The sequence below is a fragment of the Cervus canadensis genome, chromosome 8 (genome assembly GCF_019320065.1).
Source record: "Cervus canadensis isolate Bull #8, Minnesota chromosome 8, ASM1932006v1, whole genome shotgun sequence".
Classification (NCBI taxonomy): Eukaryota; Metazoa; Chordata; class Mammalia; order Artiodactyla; family Cervidae; genus Cervus; species Cervus canadensis.
In genome coordinates, this window is record NC_057393.1 from 38,803,312 (window position 1) to 38,818,245 (window position 14,934).

The 14,934-nt window shown below is 38.5% G+C and overlaps 1 protein-coding gene and 1 pseudogene across 3 annotated transcripts in view; one reads left to right on the forward strand and one right to left on the reverse strand.

The window, feature by feature from the left end:
- PANK1 (pantothenate kinase 1) overlaps positions 1–14,934 on the forward strand; it is a 105,159-nt gene that overhangs the window by 10,435 nt on the left and 79,790 nt on the right. For all 3 annotated transcript variants that reach the window (XM_043476056.1, XM_043476054.1, XM_043476055.1), the window contains one exon: positions 9,262–9,402. The gene's annotated coding sequence lies outside the window, so the exon portion shown is untranslated. The remainder of the gene's footprint in view (positions 1–9,261; positions 9,403–14,934) is intronic.
- On the reverse strand, positions 918–1,014 carry LOC122446879 (annotated as a pseudogene).

Consider the following 14,934-nt stretch of genomic DNA (forward strand, 5'->3'; position numbering starts at 1 on the left):
CAGTGGCAGAGCCAGAATATGAATACATAAATTATAAGAACCTAGCCAATTTTTAAAAAGTTGATATACAAGGAAAACTATCAGGCTACAAGTAGTTAGAATAGTATGATCTCATGTTAGCAACTCTGAGACTAGCACACATTTTTAAAAAATACATGAACTCTTCTTTAGCAGTCAGAAAATTAGCATTGTTCTTTTTACTTCCTGAGCTCCTTTTCATTCCATTTCCCCCAGTTTTTCACCCTAGTGCAAGTTTTTTTTACCCTAATAGAGAGTGTTTATGCTCCAAAGACTTTCATTGATCACCTTATCATGTGTTTCAAACAAAAACAGATACAGATTTTAATTTTTTTAGTTCCCTCTAAGTTAAAAAAAATACTCTGTAATTAAGATTATTATTGTTATACAAGTAGTTAAAACCATATAAATATATTAAATATTTTTTATAATTGCCAAACACCTAAGTAGAAATTTGCAGGCGTGTACATTTTATTGAAGTTAGTGGGGCAACTTTCCTGGTGGTCCAGTGGGTTAAGACTCTGTTTTCAATATAGAGTTCAAGGGTTCAATTCCTGGTCAGGGAACTAAGATCCTGCATACCATGCAGTGTGGCAAAAAAAAAAAAAATTTTTAATTAATGGGGATTTATTTTATCATTAATTCAGGTACTCTTGGAAGAACATTATTTCTAAAAATAGGACAGAGTACCACTTCTATTCTCTTACTGTTTTTCACAATAATAATATAATAATAGAAATTATGGCAGTGTCACCCAATTCTTTTAACTTCTTTCAAATTAGATGTCAAGAATAAGTGATTTATTATCCAAAATTACTTAAAAGTTTTATCAGCTAATAATTGAATTAGGTTCTCTTTTTAGTTTTATTGAAAGCTATAAATTAGAAACCATCTGACTTATAAAAGGTTTTATTTGCATGTCATCCTTGTGCAGGGGCCATGTTAATCTTCTCTGTATCGTTCCAATTTTAGTATATGTGCTGCCGAAGCGAGCACTAAAAGGTTTTATTAGACAGATTATTAGAGTCTCAGTCTCTGTACCAAAAATGCTATTATCACGGATTATCAAGTAAATGTTAATTATACCTTTTATTCTTTCACTCAGCAGTGTTTCATTTAAACCAGTATACTCAGTCAAAATTGGAGATACTAATTTCAGTTATCTATGATAGTAAAGTGTTTTTTATAAACTTCTTTTATCATATTTTAAATATAGTTATGTCAAAACTTAAAGATTTCATTCACTGAATATATGGAAAGTACCCCTCTCTTGTGGTCAACCAGATCACAGATGACAAAGCCATATGACCCAATTAACAAAGCCAGTCCTCATTTGGAAACTAATCACTAAAATATGACTTATTTTCTGTCAGAAAAAGTCAGATTTTATTTTTCAGTTCAGATATGCTAATATTTCTTTTAAGGAGCAGTATCAAAATCACTAAGAAGTTACAGAATCCATGTTGTACAGTGTATTTCTATGAGCTATCAAAATTACAATGATATAGCTCTCATATAAGTAACTTTACATTACTTAACTGAAACAAAGCAATACATTTTCATTTCTTAATTTGCAATAATGCAATGTAGTATCCAGCTAAGAGTAGAAGTTACATGTAAATCAAGACCTATGAGAACAGGTATGATATTCTTTAGGAATCTTGATTCGAAATCTGGTACACTTAATAAAAGTAAGTAGTTGAGTCGCTAAGTTGTGTCCAACCTTCGGCATTCCCATGGTCTGTAACCTGCCGGGCTCCTCTGTCCACAGGATTTCCCAGGCAACAATATTGGAGTGGGTTGCCATTTACTTCTCCATAATAAAAGTATACATTGTTTGTATTAATCAGGGTAGTTAAAGCTAGATGCTATTTAAAAAATTACAACTCCACACTATTTGTCATTCATATCATAGCCCCAGGGACAGTAGGGTGACTCCCGTGCAGTGGCTTGGTTCCTTTCGTCTGGTGATCTGCAGTTTTGACCTCCGTGGGCCCAGCGAAGGGGAAGAGAGAGCTTGAAGAATGGTGCCCGGAGAGTCTATAACTAGGCCTGCAAAGTGGTGTCGATTACTTCTGCTCACGTTCCTGGGACAGGAACCCAGGCATGTGGTCCCAGTCTAACTGCAGGGGAGAGTGGGAAGTGTGGTTTTCCTACACACCCAGGAAGCAGCTCAGTTGGTGAGCACACAACCAGCCTCTGCCACACAGCTAGTAACTAATTGGCCCAGCAGCTAGCAAATTCACTTGTTGTTATTAGGAGATGTTGTTATTAGGGTTGCTGTTTCCTACTCCAGGGGATCGTAATTACCGACCCAGGGCTCAAACCCACATCTCCTGTGTCTCCTGCATTAGCAGGTAGATTCTTTACCACTGAGCCACCTGGGAAGCTATTAGGAGATAGTAAACAGTAAATAACTCAAAAGATGAAATCAAATGGGAATGGGGGACTTCCCTGGTTGTCCTGTGCAGTGGCTAAGACCCTGCATTCCTAATGCAGGAGGCCCAGGTTCAATCCCTGATCACGGAACTAGGTCCCAAAAGCCACAACTAAAGCTCCTGTAAGCCACACCTAAGACCTGGCACAATCAAATAAATGTTAAAAATGGGAATGGACTTTAATCAGGATAAGTTATCTCATAATCTGATTTGATAAAATAGGGTTTAGCTCCCTTATTGGATGATAGACAACTAACCTGAGAAAAATCTTATAATTTTTTCTAGCTAATGACAACTGCCAAGATGAGTATTCTTTCAATAGCTGAAAAGAATTGCTTTCCTTAAAAAAAAAAATCTAAGCTGTCTTTGCTTTACTATCATGGAACTTTCAAGGGCACTGCATTCTTTGATTCTAGTCCATAAAGGTCAGAGGCACAGTCACACCCAATACCTATTCTGTTTTAATTCAGAGTATCCCAACATTGGCCAAAATATGCTGGTTCTGAAGCAACGTTTTTCTCTTAACAAAAATATGTATAAGAAAGACCAATGTTAGGCAGGATTTTATGTGCCTTGATTAAAATTCAAGGAGGCTTCCCCAATCATTTTTTTAAGATTTTTTTCTAATATGGACCATTTTTAAAGTATTTATTGAATTTTTTACAATACTGCTTCTGTTTTATGTTTCAGTCTTTTGGCCACAAAGTGTATGGGATCTTAGTTCCCTGATCAAACCCGCACCATTTGCATTGAAAGACAAAGTCTTAACCATTGGATCTCCAATGAAGTCTCCCAGTCGTTTGAATTGTCCTTTTGTTGGGCAACCAGGAGATTTTTACTTATTGAGATAATACACTATAAGATTTCAGATAAGTTAGGATATGCCTTTCTACTCTAAAGTAGGAGAATGGACTATACTGAAGAGACAGGTGGGAACACAGAATATATGCTGAAGGCAAAGGAAAGAGTGTTGTTTAAATTAGAGTGAAAAATAAATAGAGCTTTATAGTCAAGTAGTAGGGTCAATTCCAGACTGTCATTTAGAAGTTTGTGACACTGAGCAAGGTCAATGGACATTTCTGAGTCTGGTGCTTTTTAAATGCCAGCTTCTGTTGGGTACAGAAGGGACCAATAAAGGGTAGTTGTTATTGCAATCTTACAGGGGAGACCAATGTAAAAAGATAACATAAGTGTGGTTAGATTGTAACAAATGTGATCCCTTCCTCTCCTGAGGAAGAGAATTTTCACTGGATTTTATACATTTCTCATATTTTATTTACTAGATTTTAAACTTCTGGGATTACAGGAACTGTGCTTTACACAGTTTTATAAACCCCTCAGTCCTAGTGACTGCTCTTGCACATAATGGAAAAAGACTTAGGCCTGAATCAACAACCTCCAGTTCATTATAGATGTTCCATGAAGATCTACACAAATATGGGGATGATGAGACTAAGGGAGAAAGGCTGGTCCTCCAAAACGAACTCATAAAATAATATTTGATGTAGGACCCTAACCACAGACTCTTAAAAGGCATTCAAAAGTCTAATGAATTCTTTCTAAGTTAAAGGAAATATTTTAGCAGAATGTCTAAAATGCGTTTTTAATTCTGAAACTTGATGAACAATAATTCTGAGTCACAGTTGGGATGTATAATTTAGGGAATCATTAAAAAAAACAAACAAAACCTTTCAGATGAGTGGATATTTATGGGAAACTTGTAGGAGTGTTTGAAAAAGATCTGAAATGAGCTGTTTTCTCTCAATTGTCCTGATTACTCATTGTGGGGCAATAAGTATCTAGACAGATTAAGTACCAAACAGATAATTTGGAACAAAAAGAAATATCTAAATTCAATGACTATAAATTTAGCACATCCAGCCTCTTCTTGCCTAGGCATCTTCACACTGCCCAGCACAGGCCTCAACTATTGGCTATGTCAGTCAAACAGCCAAGAGTATTAGGTTCCTTTGCTAAAAATATTCCAACTCGAATCATCTTGGCAGACAATACCCAAAAAAAAAAAAAATTTCTTTGTCCTATAAAGTGGCCAAAGTTTAGGAGACTGAAAAGAAATAGAAAAGCAAGTGACTAATTGATCCTCAGTCTTGTCACCATTAAAATAATATTTTTAATACAGGTCCACAGTCTCTACTCCACAATACCAAAATAGACGAAACACAAAACCAAAAAAATACTGTCTGAGACCCAAAAACGTTTTTATAAGTGTGGCACCAGGATTATTTGGCAGCAAAACCTCAGCTGTGCAGCCTTAGTTATATCTCAGCACTCATATCCATCATATCCATCACCACTCATGTCTGCTTTCTGCTGACATTTGGTGGCTTGAGGATTAATTGCACTGTGAAAATGACCCAAAGAGTTAAAGATGTGCCTCTGGGTAACAGAAGAAAAGGAAGCATCTGCCTTTGTCAATAGCTCAGAAAGTGGAGTTACCGCAGACGTTTGGTGGTGGTGTGTCTGTGAGATGCCTTACTGAAGAATATGGCATGGGGACCACCACCATTTATGACTTGTACAGACAGAAAGATAAGTTCTTAAAATTTTATGGTGACAGTGATAACCAAGTGCTGGTGAAAAACAGAAAAACATTTCATAGGACCAAAAACAAGGATCTTGACTGTGTGTTAACTGAATGGATTCAACAACAAAGAAGTCAAGATATGCCACTGACTGCCTTGTAGGTCATAAAACAAGCTAGGCTATACCATGAAGAACTGAACATTGAGAGTGAGTGTGAATATTCAGAAGACTGGCTGTAAAAATTTTTAAAGTATTGTGGTATCAAGTATCTTAAATTCTGTGGTGAAGCTGTTGATGATTACGAGACCACTGAAAATTACATTGATGAATTCGCCAAGATCATATCTAATGAAAACCATAGCCCTGGACACATTTACAGCTCTGTACTCGTACTACATTCCTAGACAAACTGTAACAGTGACAGACAAAAAGACACCAACAGATGTCTAGGATGCCAGGCAAAGTTTGACTCTTCTTGGGTGTGCATAGGCTTCAGACACACACAAGATAAAATTGACAGTGATTGGGAAAAGTCCGTATCCGAGATGTTTAAAAGGTGTGCTCAGGGTCTCCCCTGGTGGCCCAGTGGCTATGACTTCCAGTGTAAGGGGTCCGGGTTTGATCCCTGGTCAAGGAACTAGATCCCACATGCTAAAACTAAGATCTAGTGCAGCCAAATGAATACATTAAAAAAAAAAAAAAATGGTGTACACAATTTACCTTTGCGGTATTATGCAAACAGGAAAGCACCAGTAACAAGAGAAATCTTTTTGGATTGGTTCCATTAGCACCTTGTGCCAGCAACATGAACTCATTGCAAGCAAGCTGGACTGGAAGACAATTGCAAAACTTTACTGTGCCTAGACAACTGTTCTGCACATCCCCCTCCTGAACTTCTTATGAAAAATAATGTTTATGGTGCTTACTTTCCCCCCAGTGTGACATCCATAATATAACCCTGTGACCAAGGAATTCTGTGCTCCCTGAAGAACAAATATAAATGCTTCTTTCCTTTTTTTGAGTAGCATTCTTGCTTTGGTCAACAGAAGCCTGAAAATCCAAGATTTCCTTAAGAATTTAGTCTTGAGAACACCCTCTGTGTTAGTCACTCAGTAATGTCCGACTCTGCGATCCCATAGACTGTAGCCTACGTCGGTGGGATTCTCTGGGCAAGAATACTGGAGCAGGTTGCCATTTTCTTCTCCAGGGGATCTTCCCAACCCAGGGATTGAACTCAGGTCTCCTGCATTGCAGGCAGTTCTTTACCCTCTGAGCCACCAACCCAACTGCTAATGCTTAAAATGATGTCAGTAAATCAACACTAATACTTGGTACAGACTTTGGGCCACAATGACATTTGAAAATTACCTGACCGATAAAAATTTTGAAGTATTTAGAGACTCTGGTTAGAAGATGATAGCAAAGCTCATTACTTTTGCCAAAAACTGGAAGTGTAAATATAACTGAAAGAAGCAGACTTCGAAGAGATGCTGAACACATAATGATGCCCCCATGTGCTTTCTTTGAGTGATGGAGAAATTGCTGAGAGGGTGTTAGGTACAGATCAGTACAAAGATAGTAGTAGTACTGACAGTGGCATCACAGGCACAAGTGAAAAAAATCTCCAAAGACCAAATGGTGAAAATGTGTGACCAATTAATTGCTAGACTTGAACAGTGTATGTTTATCAGTGAGCCTGTTCACTGACAATTTACTCATTTAAATAGAAACTGCTGGAGTTCCCCTGTGGTCCAGTGGTTAAGAATCCACCTGCTGGTGCAAGGGACATGAATTTGATCCCTAGTCCAGGAAGATTCCACATCCTTTGGGGCAACTAAGTTCATGTGGCCACAACTACTGAAGCCCGCTTGCCTAGAACCCATGCTCCACAAGAGGACCCACCACAATGAGGGGCCTGCACACCGCACCTGGAGAGTAGCCCCTGCTCGCCACAGCTAGAGAAAGTTCTTGTGCAGCACCAAAGACTCAGCACAGCCAACAATAAAACTAAGAATAAATAAAATTTTTTAAAAACAGAAACTGCCTAAACACAAGCGTGTGTTTAGGGAGACCAGTAACACGGAGGAGAGTCTTTAAAAAGGAAAGTCTGTGTTTGGTAACACTTCATCACTTGAGGATTCTGTTTCTGGCTCCTCATCAGATGTTCAGCTCCAACCTGGTTTTACAGGCAACGGTAACACCAGCATCATCTCTTCAAGAAGTGATATTTGTTGCATGTGTTACAGGTTTGTTTTCATCAGTATCAGTTTTAAATATGGCTAAGACCTTTCCTAGAAATAAGTTTTATCATAAGCAAGGAAAGAAAGAAACTTGGGACTTCCTTGGCAGTCTGGTGGTTTAGAGTCTCCCACTGCAGGAGTGCATGATTTCAATCCCTGGTTGGGGAACTAAGATCCCACATGCCCAAATTTGGTCATTTATTTACATAAATAAGGTATATTTTTTATGGTCTTTTTTTTTCACTTTGAATTTTCATAGATTTCTTTGCAGAAATATTAATGCATTACACACCCATTAGTAGTGTTATAAAATCTGTAGTTTAAGTACCATATTCCACAGAATTCCAGTTTCTTTTTAGATTGAAACAAAAATCTAATTTCCAAAACACCTTCTTCCCCAGGCTTTTGGATAAGAGATTGTAGACCTGTAATACTTACCTTAGAGATGTGTTGTAAAGACCCCATGAAATGCCTAGCACATAGTAAGCACTCATTTAATGTAACTACTATTATTATTTCATTCCCCTGCTCTTAAGAGTAAAATGTTGGATAAGGTCTTTTTGGCATTGAAGTTAATAAGTTGACAGCAAAGGTAATAATAAGCATTCTTCAAATTTTATGACCCTGATAGAGCCTTTGGAAATGTACGGCTGATAATATGTACTAGGAGTTATCTCCCTAATTTTCATCTAAGAAGCATTTCCTAAATCAGAGAATAGAGAATGTTATATACTACAGTAGGCTACATTGCACGTTTATAATATACATACACCTCTAGTTAGCCCTTATTTTATTCATCAAGGAAATACAATTATTAATACATGCCTATCTGTTAACCATTCTTTCAGCTCCCTCTTCCATAAGTACCACATAAGCCATAATTTAATCTTCCTTGTGAGCAAGGATTTATCCTAACCCTCTGTATAACCTTGGCCGCTATCGTAAGATCTTGGACATGGCTGAATAAATAAAATTGGCATTGTGTTTTATAAATAAAGCTGTTGTTAGCCTGATGAGTGTGAATCAATTCTCTATAGCCTAGTCTCCTTTGTTTTCATTTTTCTGTAGTGTTTGTGTATTTAAAATATAAGATTCATTGCTTTTCTCTCTTAAAAGGCATACATAGCTATTGTAGAAAGCATGACTTATAAGGAAGAAAATTAACTCACTCCCAGTTTTACAACCGCTTCCCAGGTGGCTTAGCAGTAAATAATCCGTCTGCCAGTGCAGGAGATGCAGATTCAATCACTGGGTCAGAATTATCCCCGGAAAAAGGAACTGGTAACCTACTCTAATGTTCTTGCTGAGGAAATCCCATGGACAGAGGAGCCTAGAGGGCTACAGTCTGTGGGGTTGCAGAAGAGTTGAACATGACTTAGCGACACTAAAAGAACAATATTACAGCCAGTGATAATCACTCTCAACCTTTGTTTACTTTGGAAGCTATATATGATGCTGATCTATAAGCCCTACAGGGGTACAAATGGCAGGCTTTCCATTCAGCATATACAGTAGCAGGCATACAACAGATTTAAAGAAAACACACCCTCACACCTTCAGGGATCAAACTGTGTTCACAGTTCTTTTATCCAGATTAGTTAACACTATCTTATATTTTCCCATATCAATCCTATTTGATCTGACAAAATCTGATTTTCTACACTGCATTCCGCTTATCCTCTTTACTTCAGGACTTCTACTCCCTGCTGCTGCTGCTGCTGAGTCGCTTCAGTCATATCCGACTCTGCGACCCCATGGACTGCAGCCTACCAGACTCCTCCGTCCATGGGATTTTCCGGGCAAGAGTACTGGAGTGGAGTGCCATTACCTTCTCCGCTCTACTCCCTAGCCCTGGGGAAACACTACCCTGCAGCCCCTCTGCCAGACCAGCCTTCATTTCTCTGTGTCCTCACCACTTCCCCATCAGAATGGTCCCCTCATTTCCCATTATCGCATGCCCTGCCTCTCTGCAAGCTGCTCTTATAAGGTATAATAACCTTCACCTTCACGTGGACTCACAGGTAACCTGACTGGAGACTGGTTCCCATTCTCCACTCAGCACTGTTCTTGGATTGGGACGAGCTGACACTGTGCAGGAAAGGCATGGCATGGAAGAGAGAGAGAGTCTCCACGGAGAGAAAAACAGCAGCAACTCCATTTTGGTAAGTAGGGATGTGAGGGGTGGGCCCTTTGTCCTCAGTGGTACCCATGTCAGTCTCAAAATTAGTCACTGAAATAGGTGTGAGCTAATGGGAAGAGGCCTGGAGTTAACTGTGCTATTATGGAAATCTCAGCCCGGCTCATGCTTAAAAGTGCACCCCACTGGAATGTAAGCCAGATGAACAACTAGCTCTAGATGACTAGAGGTGGTATTGTGAGCCAGACCTTGGGAACTGGCTTTGTGTGATTTTGTTTTTGGACTTTATTCCCATGTTACGCCAGGGTTTTCTACAATTTTTATAAAATTATAATAATAGATGATGTTCTCCTCCCAAGTAATATGCTTTACTTTAGCTGTTAATTTCCTTACCTAGGGATAATTTTTAAATTGTCATCTATCCTTAGTTTTCTGAAATGTTACCATCAAGTGTCTGGATGTGATCTGGGTTTTGCTTTGTTTGGTTTTTCTATTCATTTTAAGCAGCACTCAGGGGCTCTTTCGTTGGAGGTGTCATGTCTTTCATTGACAAGGAGCTATTTTATTCTGTTGGTTTTTTAATATTTCTTTCCCTTCATTCCCTCCATTCTTCCCTTCTGGGACACCTCTTTGTTTTTCTTCAAATATTTGGTGATTCTCAGTTGTTCGTCTGTTTGCATTTTCAGTTGTCTCTTAGCCTATCTGTTCATTGTTTCTGCTTCCTGTGGTTATAGGGAGAGGAAGGATATACCACCAGACCAAGTGGATCAGTAGCTAGTCTTCTGAGCATGGGAACTCCCACTTTCTTCTGGGGTACACACGTCTCTTGGTTATTACCCTGCTTATAATCCCCAGGAGGTCCCATTGGAATTACTTTGGCTGTTTGCTGTGTGGCACAGATGGAAGGAAGAAAAGAGGAGCTGCCTGATGGTTCCTGCTGCTGGAATGCTACCAGAATCACCCTAAATGTTGCTTTGGGACTGCCTCCTGACGCTGTGTCTCCTTTCCCTAAGCTTGGAGCAGTACTGAAGCCTGACTCACAATTTATAGGTGCCCTCTTCTTTAATGGTGGGCAGTGGGTCCCTTTTCAGTGTTATCCCAGTTCTGTTTTCTGTGTTTCAGCAGTTCTTGCAGAATGTTTGATCCATTTAGAGAAATTCTTCTTGCAAGTCAACATGATCTTCAAATATCTATATATCTAAAGACATATAGAATGTATATATTTATAGGTATCTGTAGATATATATCCTTTAGGTTAGTTTTAGGGTTTAGATCAGGCGAGGAAGGCTGGATGAGCATGTTTTTGTTTGGATTGCCATCTTGATCCAATATTTCTGTAGAAGTTTTCCAACATTTTAAAAAGACATACTATTTTTCAAACAAAATCTCATGTAGAGGATCAGTGTATTAATCAGGTAAATGCAAAACTGATCTAGTTGAAGCCAAGGAAGCAGCCCTGTATGTGAACTCATTGGTCTCCTTTTGACCCTTCACTGCAGCTTCTGAGACCCTCCATGGAATCTTAGAACTCCGCAGAACAGGTGAAAAACCTCTGACAAGATTTATAGTCCAGGAATGTCTGATCCATAACAGGTTCTTAATAAATACTGTCCATCATTATGAATAAAAGGATACAGTATGTGGATGGAATGGAATACTACTCAACCATAAAAAAGAATGAAGTTTTGCCATTTGCAACCATGCAGATGGGCCTGAATGGCATTAGGCTTAGTGAAATAAGTCAGACAGAGAAAGACAGGTATTTTATATTATTACTTATATATGGAATCTGAAAAATGAGATTAGTGAATATAACAACAACGAAAAAAAAGACTCACAGTTATAGAGAACAGGGTTAGGGTACTAAGAGATACTAAGAGATATAAACTCCTATACATAAAAGAAGCTCCTAGGGCATATTATACAGCACAGGGAATATAGCCAATATTTTATAATAAGTATAAATGGATTATGATCTTTTAAAATTATGAATTTTTAATTGTAAACTTAAAATTGTTAATTCAGGTACTGTATACCTAAAAGAAAATATTGTAAATCAACTTAATGTGCGTGCATGTGTGCTGACTCTGTGACCCTATGAATTGTAGCCTGCCAAGCTCCTCTGTCCATGGGATTTCCTAGGCAAGGACACTAGAGTGGGTTGCCATTTCCTTCTCCAGGGAATCTTCCTGCTCCAGGGATCAAACTTGAGTCTCCTGCATCTCCTGCATTGGCAGGCAGATTCTTTACAACTGAGCCACCTGGAAAGCCCAAATCAACTTAAAAGCTCAATATTAAAAAGCCCCCAATTAATAGACCCCCCAAAAAAGTAGCAATAATTATTATTACTGCTAAAATCACTGCCCCTCTGCCTTCCCTAACCCAAAGCCTTCCATAGGTCCTGATACCAGCTTCTGCCATTCATTCTGGCAGTCCCATCTTGAAGAGAAGGGAAAAAAATTTTTTTTAGAGAATCAACAGCAACCAACCACCTAGTGAGTATGACCAACTGCCTTCCCAGGTCCTCCCATCTTAACCTAACTTAATCCTTATAGTGATGCTATGAGGCAAGTGTTTGATCCCCAGGATATAATGAAGAAATAGAGGTTCAAACAGCCAAAGTAGAAATACATACAAATTCAAATGAGTAAGAAATGTCCAGTTATTTTATTCTCTAAAATTTAATTAAATCTAACTCCTAACATGGTTCCACTGGAATGGCAAGAAATGACATCCCAGCCATTTGAAGGCTTCCTTCATGGGACCTGACTCAGGATTCCAGTTCTTGCCCAGTGTGCTAAAGCATGGAGGATGCCAGCCCCTGCCCTTTCTTAGCCAGCTGCATGATTGCTTGCTGGATGCCCATTTTCTGTACTAGGAAATTTCCTCTGAAATGAGACATGCCATGTCTTCTGTGTGACCTGTGATGGCCAGGATCTTTGAGGGGCTGGGGTAGGTCAATGTACACCTCACCACATACCTTTCCTCTCTGGGCACTAGCATCCTCCTCTAGCTACTCAAATCTCTGGGCTCCTCTCCCTCCTCTTTTAGTGACAGGTATATTTGTCTCTTCCTTCTTGCTTCCCTCAAAGAGCCCCTTTCTCCTCTCTTTCTAAGAATGCATAGAAGAAGCTAGCTGAGTTTGAACTTTAACAAAGCAAAAAGTGGTCCATGGCAATGTCTTTCCTTGTGCAAAAAGCCCCCAAGGCAGGAAAATACCACGAGTCTTCTGCTGAGAAAGGGGATGGTGAGCACGGGGTCTGGAGAATATAAAAAAAAACTGATTCTCAATGAGTTTTCCTGCCACAAAAAGTAAGTCACCGATTAATCCAAAGCCCCGCAGCAGTAAGATGCAGACCAACACCAGCTGACTAGAACATGCCTGGATGGACCAAGTCCCAGTCTCTGCAGGGCAGGTGCTCAGGGCAGGGGAGAGCAGCAGCTGCAAATGCCAGCTCAGAGCGGCCCTGTGACCTCACTGATAGAGATCATGACTGGACCACATCCAGGGACTTGAGTCTTAGCAGAGTCTGCAGTCCGAACCCATCTCACTACAGGGACATTCCGTCATCTTACACGAGATAAACAGTGTGTCCCCAGGAGAGAATCTAAATTATTCTGACCTTGGAATTTCCACATGGGGATGCTTATGTAAAGCTGTACTTAGAAGAAACAGAATGACGATACTATTAAAGAGCACTTACATGGAACAAGCTCAGCCTCCTCTCAAATTTTAGTATGTGGTAAGGGAGAGTTAAAATGACCTTTTTACACATAAATGTGCTGCTTTCAGACTTTCAAATTATATCCCTTTGAACAATTTTATATTTTTGTATGGAAGACTTTTAAACCTTTTTCAGACAACCAAGAATTGCATTTTGTTCTTTCAATGCTAATAATGCTAATTTACTTTTAATGCTAATAGGAATAGTTTGTTGTTACTCAGAGATAAAACTTTAAATGGCCAAGAAGTTAAATCACAGAGAAAGCTGAGCCACCTAATTTTGGACCTTTCGTTATTTTTATGTTTACAGGAGTAATTTTATGTTGACCTGAACTGTCAAAAACACATGAAAAATAACAAAGTGGGGGTGTGGGTGGTAGTGTAATTTCTCTGAACAGCCAGAATAGTGGTCATAATGTTTATATTTTTATAAGTGAGTCCCTTAGAGACACAATTTTTATGTTTACCCCAGTTCACTTTTTCCTTACTAAACATTCTACACCCAAAATAAATTATAAATTATTTATAATTTATAAATAATTATAAATTAGGGGGGAAAAAAAAACAAGAAAATTAAAAGTTCAAAGGAAAACTTTCCTGGAAATCTACCACCCAAAGACTACCACTGTTAACATTTCCATCAGTTTCTTTTGGGGTATTTTCCTGTACATCTGTTTCAAATTCCCAATATTGTTCCTGTTACTTCTTTCTTTTATAGTCATGGTCAGCGTTGACTTCTCTTTTGTCTTTTTTACATATTATTGTAAAATATGAATTTCCCCCATTTAAAAATTATACTCTTCATAAGCCTTTTTAATGGCTAATAGTCTATCATGTATATGACTGCGTTACAATTCACTTAACTAGAGAAATTGACTTCCAGAAAACCCATTCCTCTGGGTTCCATACCTTTCCTCTCAAATGTGGCTAAGGGTTTCTGGATGCCACAGGATAAATATCTGCATATACATTACCATATGTAAAATAGATAGCTAGTGGGAGTTCCATGTATGATGCAGGGAACCCAAAGCTAGTGTTCTGTAACAACCTAAGGGGTGGGAGGGAGGTTCAGGAGGGAGAGGATATATGTATACCTAATGCCAATTCTTGCTGATGTATGGCAAAAACCATCACAATATTATAAAGTAATTATCCTCTAAATAAAAAAATATATATATGTAAAATAAAGTAACCAATTTTCCACAAAATTGGAAGATTCATTCTAAGATGAACCCAGCTCAGACATTATGAAATAGAGCAAGAAATGTAAATAAATTTTTAGAATAAAGCAGGAAAAGGATTTTTAAAATTAGATGAAATGTGATAGAAGAGAAAATTATTAACATTTATGAAATGCCATCACAACCCGCAGTATAATGGTCATTTGTGATTCATACAACATTTGTCTTTTTGTGACTGGTTTATTTCACTTAGCATAATGTTCTCAAGGTTCATCCATGTTGTAGCTTGTGATAGAATTTCCTTCTTTTTTAAGGATGGATAATAATATTCCTGTAAACCAGATTTTGTTTAGCCATTCATCTGGGGGTGGATATTTGTGTTCCTTCTACCTCTTGGTTATTGTAAACAGTGGTGTCAGGAACATGGATGTGAAAATATCTCTTTGAGATCCTGCATTCCACTTCTTTGGATATACACCCAGCAGTGGGATTGCTGGATCATGTGATGGTTCTGTTTTTAATATTTTGAGGAACCTCCATATTATTTTCCATAGCAGTATAATCCATTTAAAAAGGAAGAAGGTATGCAAAGAAACACCCTATTTGTAGAGGGTCAGGCTGGGCCAACACTTTTGATTCACAGGGGGTAGGA